This window comes from Phyllobates terribilis, unplaced genomic scaffold, assembly GCF_046119375.1.
Source record: "Phyllobates terribilis strain yellow unplaced genomic scaffold, ASM4611937v1 Scaffold_7__3_contigs__length_470593459, whole genome shotgun sequence".
Lineage (NCBI taxonomy): Eukaryota > Metazoa > Chordata > Amphibia > Anura > Dendrobatidae > Phyllobates > Phyllobates terribilis.
Genome location: NW_027362767.1, coordinates 342,662,012 through 342,675,775, shown reverse-complemented (window position 1 = coordinate 342,675,775; position 13,764 = coordinate 342,662,012).

Genomic DNA, 13,764 nt, shown 5'->3' with positions numbered 1-13,764 from the left:
AACCCCGTCTAAGCACAATAGCCAGCCCTCGGTCCCTCAGATGTGGACAAGTAAAAGACCATTTCCTCCTAGCCATGAGAAAGCTAAGAGGTTGAATTTCACCATCTGCAAGCTCTTGGCTACAGAAATGCTGCCTTTCCGCCTGGTGGACACAGAGGATTTTTGAGACCTTATGTCCGTCGCAGTGCCCCAGTACCAGATGCCCAGTCGGCACTACTTCTCAAAGAAAGGTGTGCCTGCGCTCCACCAGCATGTCGCACACAACATCACCGCTTCTTTGAGAAACTCTGTGTGTGACAGGGTGCATTTCACCACAGACACTTGGACGAGTAGGCATGGACAGGGGCGTTACATGTCGCTGACTGGGCACTGGGTAACTATGGTGACAGCAGGACAAGGGGCTGCTGTCCAAGTCTTGCCGTCCCCACGAGTTGTGCGTCAATCCTCTTTATGTCAAAGTTCCTCCACTGCTTCTGCCTCCTCAACCTCCTCTCGGTCTTCCACCTGCACCCAAAGCCTGTCTGGTCATGCCACAAGCTTTCTAACTGCGCAGAAGGGATCCTGCACACCTCCTTACTATGCTGGCAGTAGGGCTCAACGTCATCAGGCGGTTTTTACATTGAAATGTCTGGGAAATGTGAGTCACACAGCTGAGGAGTTGTGGTCAGCTCTGGAGAACCAATTTCATGAATGGTTGTCTCCACTGGACCTGAAACCAGGGAAGGCCGTGTGCGACAATGCTGCAAACCTGGGTGCGGCCCTTCGCCGGGGCAATGTCACACACGTGCCTTGTATGGCTCACGTGTTGAACCTGGTTGTCCAGCAATTTTTAGCCCACTATCCCAGACTAGATGGCCTTCTGCAGAGGGCACGGTCGCTGTGTGCTCACTTCCGCCGTTCGCATCCCGCAGCTCAGCGACTTACATCTCTACAGAAGTCGTTGGGCCTGCCACTTCACCGGCTAAAATGCGATGTGCCTACCCGGTGGAATTCAACTCTGCACATGTTGCAGCGACTGTGGCAGCACCGACAAGCCCTGGTGCAATACGTTCTGACGTATAGCCTGGGCCAACGAGATTCAGAGGTGGGGCAAATCACGCTGGAGGAGTGGTCTCAGATCAGGGACCTATGCACCCTTCTGCACAGTTTTGAAATGGCGACGAAGATGTTTAGTGCTGACGATGCCATTATCAGCATGACTATTCCGGTGATTTACATGCTGGAGCACATGTTAAACAGAATTCGGAGTCATCTGGTGGCACAAGAGGAGGTGGAGGAAGTAGAGGAGGAGGAGTTGTATGCAGAAGGGCTAACATCTGCAAGGTCCAGACGGTCGGCAGCACCAAGGCGGCAGGCATGTGAGGGTGGGGGAGATGGTTTTACCAGAGCGCATGGTAGCAGCCAAACTAGTGAGGAAGGTGCAGGAGCCCAGGAAGAAGTGGAGGACGAACTGATGGAAGACTCATCAGATGAGGGAGACCTTGATCACATTTCTGTTGTGCGAGGATGGGGGGAGAGGACAGAGGAAGGAAGCATGATTGTTACCTCGCCACTAACACAACAGGGACTTGGTGCTCCTGGATGCGCAACACACATGAGTGCCTTCTTGCTGCACTACCTGCAACATGACCCTCGAATTGTGAGAATTAGAAATAATCCTGACTACTGGGTTGCCACACTGTTAGATCCCCGGTACAAAAGTAAATTTGCAGAAATTATTCCTGCCATAGAAAGGGATGCACGCATGCAGGAGTATCAGCAGAGACTGTTGCAGAATCTTACATGTGCTTTTCCACAAAATACCAGTGGTGCACGTAGTGAATCTCACAGTTCCAACTTGCCAACCGTGGGACCGTCAAGTGTTCAGCACTCAAACCGTAACAGAACCACAGTATCTGCTGGTAACATCAATTTTGCGGAATCATTTCACCACTTTTTAGCCCATCCTTTGCAAGGCCACAGGAGACAAGAAGTCTGACACATAGTCAACGCCTAGAGACGATGGTACAGGAGTATCTCCAAGTAAACATTGAAGCCACGACTGTGTCACTGGACCCTTGCTCTTTTTGGGCTTCCAATCTGGATAAATGGCCGGAGCTAGCCACTTACGCCTTGGAGATCTTGTCATGCCCCGCAGCCAGCGTTCTGTCTGAACGTGTGTTCAGCGCTGCTGGTGGTGTGCTGACAGATAAGCGCACGCGGCTCTCCACTGATAATGTAGACAGACTCACGTTCATAAAGATGAACAAATCATGGATCCGAAACGACTTTTCTACCCCTGTGTCATCCTGGGGAGAGTAAAAGCTTGATGATTGGTTAAAATCACCCTACCAAACGTTTTAAGCTTTCAAATTACTAATCATGTTTATCTGTATCATGACTGGAAAATAATTTGGGCTTTGTAGCAGTGTGCAGCACTGATCCTATTAGGCCATCTATAATAAGCTCCACCAGATTTAAAATTAAAAATAATTTTTAGCTGCATCTAGCCCGGAAAATAATTTTGGGGCTCCGAGATGCGCAAGACACATAAGTGCCTTCTTGCTGCACTACCTGCAGCATGACCCTCATATTGTCAGAATTCGAAGTAATCATGACTACTGGGTTGCCACACTCTTAGATCCCCCAAACTTTTCGATCAACCTTTTCATTTTAATAAAGACCAAAAAAATGGTCATTTTTGAAATTATAAGCATTAGCAGGTTGTTAGAAACTGAAATCAAACAGTTTTCAACTCAAAACTTTATTCTAGGTGATGTTACATTTTCACATAGGACCCCTTGTTCGAAAGGAGCTTCTGAACTCTCTCGTCCATTGAATTTGTCAGGTTTTGGATGGTTTCTGCTTCAATTGTTTTGCATGAGGACAGAATACCCTCCCAGAGCTGTTGCTTAGATGTGAACTGCCTCCCGCCATCATAGACACTCCTTTTAATGATGCTCCAAAGGTTCTGAATGGGGTAGAGGTCAGGGGAGCATGGGGGTCACACCATAAGTTTGTCCCCTTTTATGCCCATATCAGCCAGAGATGCAGATGTTTTATGTGCAGCATGAGATGGTGCATTATCATGCAGAAAAATGATCTTGCTGTGAAATACACGGTTCTTCTTCTTGAACCATGGCAGGAAGTGCTGTTTGAGAAAATCCACATACATTATGGAGTTCATCTTTAGCGCCTTCAGGGATCCTAAAGGGGCCGACAATCTCTCTCCCCATGATTCCAGCCCAAAACATTACTCCACCTCCTCCTTGTTGGCGCTGTAGCCGTGTTTGCGTGGGGTGTCCATCAACCAGCCATCCTCCACTCCATCCATCTGGACCATCGAGCGCTGCACGGCACTCATCCGTGAACAAAACAGTTTTGAAATCAGTCTTCATGTAATGTTTGGCCCACTGGAGCCGTTTCTGCTTGTGTGAAGTGGATAGAGGAGGTCGACAGGATGGCGTATGCACAGCTGCAAACCTCTGAAGGACCCTGCATCTTGTTGTTTGGGGGACGTTGGAGGCACAAGCAGCTTCAAAAACTTGTCTGCTGCTATGACAAGGCTTTTTTGCCGCTGCTCTTTCAACCTGACGTAATTGCCTGTAGGAAAGAGTCCTCAATTTGCCCTTATCAGCACGCACACGTGTGTACTGTGAATCAGCTACATACTTCTTGATTGCCAAGACACTTCATCCTGATCATCGCACAATGTTGATTGTAGTCATGCCTTGACCTAAACACTCCACAATTTGTTGCTTCTCAGCAGCCGACACATCCTTTTTCTTTCCCATTTTGGCAGAAAATGTAGGCTGCTTAATAATGTGAGAGAGCCTTCTTAAGTAGTCTTGCCTTTCATTGGACACACCTGCCAAACTAATTAGCACAGGTGTCTGCAATTGCTTACAGTGATATAAAGAGCCCTGACACACATCACCATCAATGAGTTTAACAGACAAACAAACAAATTCTTCCCTTATCACTCCTAAACACTTTTTGCATAATAATTTGGAACGCGGTGTACATGTGCTTTTCCACAAAACACCAGCGGTTCACGCAGTGAATCTTACAGTTCTAACTTGCCAACCGTGGTCTGTATGGAATTGTTCAATAAAGGGCCCAAAATTAAGATAACATAGATGGGAGAGGTCTCTATGAATAGGAATTCCTAAGTATTTGATACCCTGTGAGGGCCAGGCAAAGGGAAAGTTGGACTGGATGGAATCCTATATGGATTTGGGGAGGGAGACATCGAGGGCCTCAGACTTCGCTGCATTGATTTTAAAATTTTAACATTTAACAAAGTGATCTATTTCAGCCATAACAGCATGGATGGATATATGTGATTGAGTGATATATACTAGGACATCATCAGCAAATAGAGAGCACTTGTACTCGGTGCCTCCCACCTCAATCCACCTAATATTGGGGTTATGGCGAATTGATGAGAGCAGTAGTGTTGAGCCACCCCCGTAGTGTTCGGGTTCGGTTCGGTTCGTCGAACACCGGGATGTTCGAGAAACTGTTCGTCGAATTGTTCGTCGAACACCTTCGAACACCGTCGAACACCGTTAAAACCAATGGCAGGCAAACAAAAACACATAGAAACACATAGAAAACACCTTCAAAGGTGTCCAAAAGCTGACAAACTGCTCAGAAGACGCTTTCTTTAAAAAAGCCGGCCGGCAATTCAGCAGCGGCATACACCGGTACCCGACAATTTAGACAAGAAGGAATAGAGCCTCACACATAGATTAGATAGATAGAAACATGTCAGTCACATATATATGAAGTACAGTGACAGTGTTGCTTACTGTACTTGTCAATTAGTGTAAAGGATTTATTAAAAAATATAATAGTGTTTTCATGCACTGTCTCTTTAAAAAAGCCGGCCGGCAATTCAGCATCTGTACCCGACAATTTATAACAGACAGAATAGAGCTTCACACATAGATTAGATAGATAGAAACATGTCAGTCACATATATATGAAGTACAGTGATAGTGTTGGTTACTGTACTTGTCATTTAGTATTAAAATAAAGGATTTATTATTAAAAAAAATTGGCGTGGGGTTCCCCTTAATTTTAGTCTCTAGCGGAGGTTAAGCAGACAGCTGGGGCAGATGTTTGAAGCCTGGGAAGGGGGTAATACCCACGGAGCTTCCCAGGCTACTAATATGAGCCCCCAGCTGAATACATAGCCTTTACTAGCTGTTAAAATGGGGGACCCCCCCAAAAATATGACGTGGGGTCCCCCCTAATTTAATAGCTAGCAAAGGCTAGGCAGACAGCTGGGGGCTGATATTAATAGCCCAGGAAGGGAGCCATGAATATTGGCCCCCTCCCAGGCTAGAAACACCAGCCGTCAGCCGCCCCAGAAATGGCGCATTCATAGGATGCGCCAATTCTGGCACTTAGCCTCGCTCTTCCACGCTGCCCTGTAGCGGTGGCAGGGGGTAATAGGGCTGGGGTTGATGTCAGCTTATAATGCCAGCTGACATCAAGCCCAGGTTAGTAATGGAGAGGCGTCTATAAGACACCCCCATTACTAACCCCATAGTCAAAGTTAAAAGAAAACACAAACACCCAGAATAAAGTCCTTTAATTGAAATAAAGACACAATCCTTTATTGTTCTAAATTAAACCATACTTACCATCACGCCCATTCCAGCTGAAGCCAACGATCTCCTGCAATAAAAGAAAAATAATAAAGCAACATCATCCTTACCTTTCCATGGTTCCCACGACAGCTTCAGCTCTGCTACATCGAGATGACAGGCTGGACCGCAGCAGAACGCTGCCATCCAGCCTGTCATCCCGCAGACACTGAGAAGCGCAGGCATGCTTGCGCTCTGCAGTGTCTGGCTGTGACGGCATAAAGATGAGACGAGTTCATGTCCAATGAACTCGGCGCACCTCATGCACGTCACTGACAGCGTGGGAAAATTCTCACGCTGAAGCGCTGAGTGCAGGAGAATTCTCCCACGCTGTCAGTGACGTGCATAAGGTGAGCTCATGTCCAATGAACTCAGCTCACCTCCTGCACGTCACTGACAGCGTGGGAGAATTCTCCTGCACTCAGCGCTTCAGCGTGAGAATTCTCCCACGCTGAAGCGCTGAGTGCAGGAGAATTTTCCCACGCTGTCAGTGACGTGCATAAGGTGAGCTCATGTCCAATGAACTCAGCTCACCTCCTGCACGTCACTGACAGCGTGGGAGAATTCTCCTGCACTCAGCGCTTCAGTGTGAGAATTCTCCCACGCTGAAGCGCTGAGTGCAGGAGAATTTTCCCACGCTGTCAGTGACGTGCATGAGGTGAGCCGAGTTCATTGGACATTAACTCGGCTCATCTGGATGCCCTCACAGAGAGACACTGTGGAGCGCAAGCAAGCCTGCGCTTCTCAGTGTCTGCGGGATGACAGGCTGGATGGCAGCGTTCTGCTGCGGTCCAGCCTGTCATCTCGATGTAGCAGAGCTGAAGCTGTCATGGGAACCATGGAAAGGTAAGGATGAGGTTGCTTTATTATTTTTCTTTTATTTCAGGAGATCGTTGGCTTCAGCTGGAATGGGCGTGACGGTAAGTATGGTTTAATTTAGAACAATAAAGAATTGTGTGTTTATTTCAATTAAAGGACTTTTTTCTGGGTGTTGTGTTTTTTTTAAATACTTTACTAGAAATTCATGGTGGTCATGTCTAATATTGGCGTGACCCCATGAATTTTGGGCTTAGGGCCAGCTGATAATGCCAAGCTGGCCCTAACCCCTTTATTACCCAGTGAGCCACCGCATCAGGGCCCTGGATGAGTTGGGTACAGCGCCAGAAGATGGCGCTTCTATGAACGTGCCATTTTCTGGGGTGGCTGCGGACTGCAATTTGCAGCGGGGGTGGCCCAGAAAGCTTGGGCCTCACTGCGCTGCGGATTCCAGCCCCCAGCTGCCTAGTTGTACCTGGCTGGACACAAAAACAGGGCGAAGCCCCACGTCAATTTTCTTTAAATTATTTCATGAAATAATTAAGAAAAAAAGGGCTTCCCTATATTGTTGTGTCCGGCCAGGTACAAAAAGGCAGCTGGTGGTTGGGGGCAGCCCGTTCCTGCCTGCTGCACCTGACTGGACACAAATATAGTGCGAAGCCCCACGTCAATTTTTTTTTAATTATTTCATGAATTTCCTGAAATAATTTAAAAAAATTGAAGTGGGGCTTCGCACTATATTTGTGTCCAGCCAGGTACAGCAGGCAGGAACGGGCTGCCCCCAACCACCAGCTGACTATTTGTACCTGGCCGGACACAACAATATAGGGAAGGCCTTTTTTTCTTTATTATTTCATGAATTTCATGAAATAATTAAAAAAAAAATACGTGGGGCTTCGCCCTATTTTTGTGTCCAGCCAGGTACAACTAGGCAGCTGGGCGCTGGAATCTGCAGCGCAGGGAGGCCCAATCTTTCTGGGCCCCCCCCCGCTGCAAATTGCAGTCCGCAGCCACCCCGGAAAATGGCGCGTTCATAGAAGCGCCATCTTCTGGCGCTGTACCCAACTCATCCAGGGCCCTGGTGCGGTGGCTCACTGGGTAATAAAGGGGTTAGGGCCAGCTTGGTATTATCAGCTGGCCCCAAGCCCAAAATTCATGGGTCACGCCAGTATTAGACATGACCGCCATGAATTTCTACTAAAGTATTTAAAAAAAACACAACACCCAGAATGAAGTCCTTTAATTGAAATAAACACACAATTCTTTATTGTTCTAAATTAAACCATACTTACCATCACGCCCATTCCAGCTGAAGCCAACGATCTCCTGCAATAAAAGAAAAATAATAAACCAACCTCATCCTTACCTTTCCATGGTTCCCACGACAGCTTCAGCTCTGCTACATCGAGATGACAGGCTGGACCGCAGCAGAACGCTGCCATCCAGCCTGTCATCCCACAGACACTGAGAAGAGCAGGCATGCTTGCGCTCCTCAGTGTCTCGCTGTGACGGCATCCAGATGAGCCGAGGTCATGTCCCATGAACTCAGCTCACCTCATGCACCTCACTGACAGCGTGGGAAAATTCTCCTGCACTCAGCGCTTCAGCGTGAGAATTCTCCCACGCTGTCAGTGACGTGCATGAGGTGAGCCGAGTTCATTGGACATGACCTCGGCTCATCTTTATGCCGTCACAGAGAGACAATGTGGAGCGCAAGCAAGCCTGCGCTTCTCAGTGTCTGCGGGATGACAGGCTGGATGGCGGCGTTCTGCTGCGGTCCAGCCTGTCATCTCGATGTAGCAGAGCTGAAGCTGTCGTGGGAACCATGGAAAGGTAAGGATGAGGTTGCTTTATTATTTTATTTTTATTACAGGAGATCGTTGGCTTCAGCTGGAATGGGCGTGACGGTAAGTATGGTTTAATTTAGAACAATAAAGAATTGTGTCTTTATTTCAATTAAAGGACTTTATTCTGGGTGTTTGTGTTTTTTTTAACTTTGACTATGGGGTTAGTAATGGGGGTGTCTTATAGACGCCTCTCCATTACTAACCTGGGCTTGATGTCAGCTGGCATTATAAGCTGACATCAACCCCAGCCCTATTACCCCCTGCCACCGCACCAGGGCAGCGTGGAAGAGCGAGGCTAAGTGCCAGAATTGGCGCATCCTATGAATGCGCCATTTCTGGGGCGGCTGACGGCTGGTGTTTCTAGCCTGGGAGGGGGCCAATATTCATGGCTCCCTTCCTGGGCTATTAATATCAGCCCCCAGCTGTCTGCCTAGCCTTTGCTAGCTATTAAATTAGGGGGGACCCCACGTCATTTTTTTGGGGGGGTCCCCCATTTTAATAGCTTGTAAAGGCTATGTATTCAGCTGGGGGCTGTTATTAGTAGCCTGGGAAGCTCCGTGGGTACTACCCCCTTCCCAGGCTTCAAACATCTGCCCCAGCTGTCTGCTTAACCTCCGCTAGAGCCTAAAATTAAGGGGAACGCCACGCCAATTTTTTTAATAATAAATCCTTTATTTTAATACTAAATGACAAGTACAGTAACCAACACTATCACTGTACTTCATATATATGTGACTGACATGTTTCTATCTATCTAATCTATGTGTGAAGCTCTATTCTGTCTGTTATAAATTGTCGGGTACAGATGCTGAATTGCCGGCCGGCTTTCTTAAAGAGACGGTGCATGAAAACACTATTATTTTTTTTAATAAATCCTTTACACTAAATGACAAGTACAGTAAGCAACACTGTCACTGTACTTCATATATATGTGACTGACATGTTTCTATCTATCTAATCTATGTGTGATTCTCTATTCCTTCTATTCTAAATTGTCGGGTACCGCTGCTGACTTGCCGGCCGGCTTTTTTAAAGAGACGGTGCATGAAAACACTATTATTTTTTTGATAAATCCTTTACGCTAAATGACAAGTACAGTAAGCAACACTTTCACTGTACTTCGTATATATGTGGCTGACATGTTTATATCTATCTAATCTATGTGTGAAGCTCTATTCTTTCGGTTCTAAATTGTCGGGTACCGGTGTATGCCGCTGCTGAATTGCCGGCTTTTCATGTTTCACTGTGAGCACTGTTCCCATCGATTTGGGGAATCACTGTAATGCCACAACCTCCATGGCTGTGGCATTACAGTGAGTGGCAGACAATCTCTGCATGATTGGTGCTCTAAATAGCGCCAGACATGCAGGACACGCTTTTGGTGCACGAACAGTTATCGAACATAACCTCGAACAGCCAAATTTTTTGAAAATCGTTCGGGTTCGTCGAACAACTCGAACACAGCCCAAAACAGCTCGAATTTGAGATTGGCGAACAGTTCCAGTCGAACAACGCTCATCTCTAGAGAGCAGGTGCTCCGTCACTAGGATGTATAAGAGAGGGGACAGAGGACATCCCTGCCTTGTCCCATTGGTGATTGTGAAAGGTGATGAAAATGTTCTGACGCACCCCCTGGGCCTTGGGACACCTGGAGCCGGACCCTTTTTGGTGGATGCTGGTGGTTGTAGTCTTCGTGGCGGCGACCCGGTTCCGTGGCTCAGGGCGGTCAAACCGGTGGCGGAACTATTTATGTGGTTTTGATGTTTAAATGTCCGACTACGCCACCCGTGGATTGCGGTCAGAGTGAACCGCCGCTACAGGGCAGACCGCTGAGGCTGGTGTTGTGGGTGCAGCAGAGCGTAGCATAACTCCCCACGGGAGGAGTATAGCCTCAGGGCAGTGTATGCGGAGGATGGGGGTGATGGTGCAGGGCAGCAGCAGTAACGACACGGAGTCAGTGATGCAGTCCAGGGCCTTTACTCACAGTTCTTATTATCCAGACCACGTCTGCAGGTAACGGCTGCCCACGTCGTACTGTGCTCACCAGGTGAGGGGCTCAGACAACTCCCAGATAACTTTGGAGCACTTCACAGGACCCCCTTTGTGTGTCCTTTGTCTGGCCTTTCTTACCAACACTTCTGTCCGGCTGCCTCGGGCCTCCTCTTGGTAAACTTGGCGCCAGTTTCCCTGACCCTATGTGGTGCCTTCCTAGCGGGTGTAGCGAGGGGCTGCGCCACATAAAATGTCAGAGCCTCCGGTTTCTAGCTGAGGGTCGTTTCCTGCCTCCACTAGTTCGGGGACCGGTCTCCCCCTTTGGCCTGACCCCTCCACGCAGGTGGATTCGGGCGTGCGGTGGCGACTCGCCCGTCCGCACCCCTGGGATCCCTTCATTCCTCGTTCCTGGAGCCTTCTCTGCTCCTCTTCCTTCCTTCTTCCTCTTCCAGGCCTGGGCCTCTGTTACTAGGCCCGCCTCCGGAGCAGAGCTCATGCAGAGCCCCTGCTCCCTGCCACTTCTGCTCAGACTTCTCTGCACTGAACTAAGATGGTGCCCACCTTTTATACTCCCTTCTCAATGCACCCAGGAACTGCTTCCTCCCTGCTCCTGCACTACAGGGTTCCCCTTCCTCAGTGTTCCCTCCCCCCACTCCAGCCAGGGACAGGGACTGTCGTGCCCATCTCAGGGGCATATTGGTCGCCCTGCCCCACGGCAATGTGGTGTAATGCATGCAGGTGTCGGGTCCTGATCCACACTCCATCCTTAAATGAGAGTGAGATATCACACCTCTGGGTGAGGTGCAATACGTCTGTAGCAACCGAGCCCTCAGGGTGCTACAGTTCCATTTATCTTCAGCCTAGGTGACGTATTGTGATACAGGGCCGTGATTTTGGCTATAAAAGGGTCCCCTAGACCCCTACCCCAAGCTTTTTAAGAGAATCATATATGGCGTGCCAGGAGACTCTATGGAATGCTTTCTCAGCATCCAACGAGAGTATCTAATTACAAATTTTTAACTGCATCTAGCCCAGGAAATACTTTGTGCCTAGTAGCAGTGTCTGCTAGTCAGCGGATTATCCCGGCTGTTAAGCAAGCTACACCACCTGTAGTTTAGACACTTAATTTTTTCAAAGGAAATGCTTCGGGACCATGGGATACTCAGTGAAGAGCATCAGGAGGCACCCCAAGGCATAGGGGCTGGGACTGGCAGTAGGATGCCTTGCGGTGGACAGCCGAGCTCGATCCTTATAAAAGCTTTTTAACTGCAGCAGCTTTAGTGGACGCTACTGGAGCTGGAATTACGCGGCTGCTGGCATGAGACTTGCCCTCCAATAGATCCTTGTAAATGGATTTAAAGTGTATTCATTCAAATTAGAGAGACAATTTAAATTAAAAAGCTTAGAGCTGCCTCCACCACAGGGGGGCTCGCTCGACCCACAAGCGGACAGGCACCAGTATTGGGAGAGGGGGGCTGGCCATCAGGGTTCACCGCGGCTCTGGCACAAACCCGGCGACACGGAGGTGGCACGGGCAGGAGCGGACTGGCCGTGTCAGCTTCTCACTTTTTAGATTTTAGAAGGGCATGACATGCCTATATCTGTGTCTCCCCCTCCTTTTACTCCTCCACCTCTTTTATTTTCGCATGACTATATGTACTTGTCACTTTTCCATGTGTTAGTTGTGTCTTCTGAGCAGTTTGTCAGCTTTTGTACACCTTTGAAGGTGTTTTCTATGTGTTTCTATGTGTTTTTGTTTGCCTGCCATTGGTTTTAACGGTGTTCGAAGGTGTTCGACGAACAGTTCGACGAACAGTTCGGCGAACACACGGGTGTTCGACGAACCGAACCGAACTCGAACACTACGGGGGTGGCTCAACACTAGTCAGAACACTTTCATTATGTTGTAATAATGCATATTAATTGCATTAATACTCTCTAGTCTTTTGGTCATGGAACTAATAAATTTGGGTATTAATTTGCAGTTATGTCAATGTACACTGCTGCCACAGGAGGTAACTAAAACTGCATAGAAAGACTCTGTTCCTTGGGATATTTATGGCAAATAATAAAATGGAGCCCCATTATGGTATTCAGTTTTACTAAGCAATGAATTACATGTGATAAAAAAAAGGATGAAACCAAGTCATCAATTCATGAAACTTCGTATAAAGGCTCATTCAGGCTTGGACTGGTCCACAGGAGAACAGGGGAATTCTCCGGTGGGCCCATGTGCAAGAGCAGGCCACCACCCTCTTATATGAGCAGTACTTGGCACTATATATATGTATAAGTGAATCACTATGTACAGACAAAGGCAGCATCTCATTCATTTAACAATCTACTCATTGTTATATACAGTTGTGATTGAGGATAAGATCACATTTGCATGTAACTGAAAAAGGGGGCTCTGGAGTTGGTTACTTGTGGGCCCTCGGCACCTTAATCTGACACTGCACTCATCAGTCATCCTAGGGGCCAAAGAAAATAAGGTTGAGATTATTGTGTCTTCAAATGGAATTTAATAAAATCTAGAGAAAAAAAAGCACAAAACAAAAAATCTTATCACATGTAATTCACTGTCACTGATTGCTTTCATGATTGTAATATATTAATTCTCATTTTTTATAGTCATTTTGGTTGGAATATTAAATTTTTCACTAAGTTTTACATCTAATCATGATGTTAACAATTGTATATTGGTCAGGTATTCTTGCTTTAACATACATACACTAATCAAATCATTTACTTTTCTTTTAATTCCTAAACATAATTATATTTTTCATATCTCTTGTCCGTCACAAATACAATTTTACACATGTCTTTTTATAATCTATAATTAGTGATGAGCGCAAGTGCTCGTTACTCGAGTTTGCCTAGGGTGCTCGGGTATGTACTGGGTGCTCGAGTGACTTGTTCGAGTCCCTGCAGCCGCATGTTTCGCAGCTCTTAGACAGCCATAAGACATGCGGGGATTGGCTGGCAAACACGGGAAATCTCGACATGTTTTTTGGCTGTCTAAGAGTCACGAAAAATGTGGCCGCGGGGAGAGGAACATGTCACTTGAGCACCCATGATACTCGGTGCATACCCGAGTAACCTAGGCAAAGTTGAGTAACGAGCACTTGCGCTCATCACTATTTATAATCTCTGAGGCACATTCAAATATGCCCATTTACGTGATCTTTCCAAAAATGGTGCCTTGTGTGCACATTCCCATTGTGACCCAATGCTAATCATCATCGCTGATGGCATCCTGATGGGACGCTTGTTTGTCTATGACGTCAAGAAGGAGTGTTCCTTCATCTGACCTGCACACGTCACCTGGATTGCCTGAAGCACCACTCATAGAATCATAGAATCATAGAATGGTAGAGTTGGAAGGGACCTCCTGGGTCATCTGGTCCAACCCCCTGCTCAAAGCAGGATTCACTAGATCATCTCAGACAGATGTCTGTCCAGCCTCTGTTTGA